The sequence below is a fragment of the Arvicanthis niloticus genome, chromosome 8 (assembly GCF_011762505.2).
Source record: "Arvicanthis niloticus isolate mArvNil1 chromosome 8, mArvNil1.pat.X, whole genome shotgun sequence".
Taxonomy (NCBI): Eukaryota; Metazoa; Chordata; class Mammalia; order Rodentia; family Muridae; genus Arvicanthis; species Arvicanthis niloticus.
In genome coordinates this window covers 84,461,351-84,463,153 of record NC_047665.1, presented here as the reverse complement: position 1 = coordinate 84,463,153, position 1,803 = coordinate 84,461,351, and positions in this window count along the sequence as shown.

Sequence of the window (1,803 nt, the reverse complement as noted above, 5' to 3'; positions counted from 1 at the left end):
AGAGAGAGAGAGAGAGAGAGAGAGAGAGAGAGAGAGAGAGAAAAGGAGGCAAAAATTTGAACAGTATTAAAAGGGAGAACCACAGAAAAAATTAGAGGCAACAAATGGAATGGGAAAAGGAAAAATTGTACTTTAATTGAAATTTAAAATGAAAAAATATGACGTGTTTGAGTGCCAAGTTGATAAGGATGGTGTTGCAATGGTCTATCTTGACTGTTAACTTGATGGATGTAAGATGACAATGAGAACATACCTCTTTGGAAAATTATTGCAGGTTTTATCAATATCTTTACTTTTGAATTTAAATGATAATATAACATCTACATGATTCAGTAGAAAGACTTACATGAGTTCCCTTTAAGAGTGGTATTTCCATTTTTCAAGTTACAGGTGTTAGATACATTACATGACATGACTAAGACCCAAGCAAGAGTCAGAGTGATCAGGCAATTTCTACAATACATGCATACAGCCTAAGGATTCTCTAAGTTCCCTTACCTAAAACAAAAGCTCATCTTCAGAGACTTGAACTAAAGCTACTGTTATTTTGAAGAGGAATTCCTGGATCTTGGAACTAGAGAGGACTTAACTCTCAACTGAGAAGTACTTTGGGAACTGTAAAAAATGCATTTCTCCTAGCTGAAACAATGGTTTTCTCAAATGCAAACTTCACAAAGAACAAAACCTGTGGGTGGGGCAGGTATTAGCTAAAGTAGGTGATAGTGGCCATGGCATAATATATTAATAGTTTGTTGGAATTCTTGACACTATACCATACATCTCCCATAGCTTGAGTTAAGATGTCAGTGGCTAGATGTATCCTTTTTCCACATTTTCAGTGCATGATTCCTACTTTAGGTTTTGTTTGTCATTTTAGAATTTTTTTCTCTCAGCAGTAGGAGGCAAGTTTAAGCCATCTATTGTGACGTTTCAAGAGCCCGTTGCTGTGGTTTGAAAGGTATGGCCCCCATAGACTCATGTATCTGAATGGTTGTCCCATAGGAAATGGCAATATTAGAAGACATAGCCTTGTTGAAGTAATTATGGCCTTGTTGGAGAAAGTATGTCACTATGGATGCAAGCTTTGAGATCACCTGTGGAGGCTGGCTTTGAGGTCTTACTTGCTCATGCTATGCCCAATGTGACACACAGTCTCCTGCTGCCTTCGATCAAGATGTAGAACTCTCAGCACCATGTCTGCCTGCAAAATCCCATGCTTCCCATGTTGAGATAATGGATTAAACTTTTGAAACTGTAAGCTGGCCCCAATTACATTTTTCTTTTTAAGAATTGCTGTGGTCATGTGTCTATTCACAAAATAAAACTCTAGGATAGACATGATTTTAAAAAGAACTAAAGTGAACTGTACTGGAGAAATGCATTTTCCCACCACTTCCTTATGAATAATGCCACCCCACTACCATTACCACACTGTCCAGTACTTACCTTGACCCCTCCTCAGCACTTCTGTGGCTCCCCTGGAGGTCAGCATCTTTCTGTTTTAACAGCACTTCGAGAGGTGAGTCAGAAAGCGAAGTGGGAATCATCCAGTCACATTAGTGCTAAAAAGTCGTGATGGATAGAAACACAAAAGAAATTAATGCATGTATCTCTCCTGAATATCTTGTTAGATAATAAGGACTCAGTATATTGTGAAATTAACAGGTTTCCAAAAGATTGAGAAGCTAGAGAAACTATAAGCAACCATTCTTCCTGCTGTCTTGATACTTCAATTCTCCTTTAACTATCTCTCCTGCTTTGATCTTTAAATTATGTCACCCAGATTCATTAAATTCTCCCCTT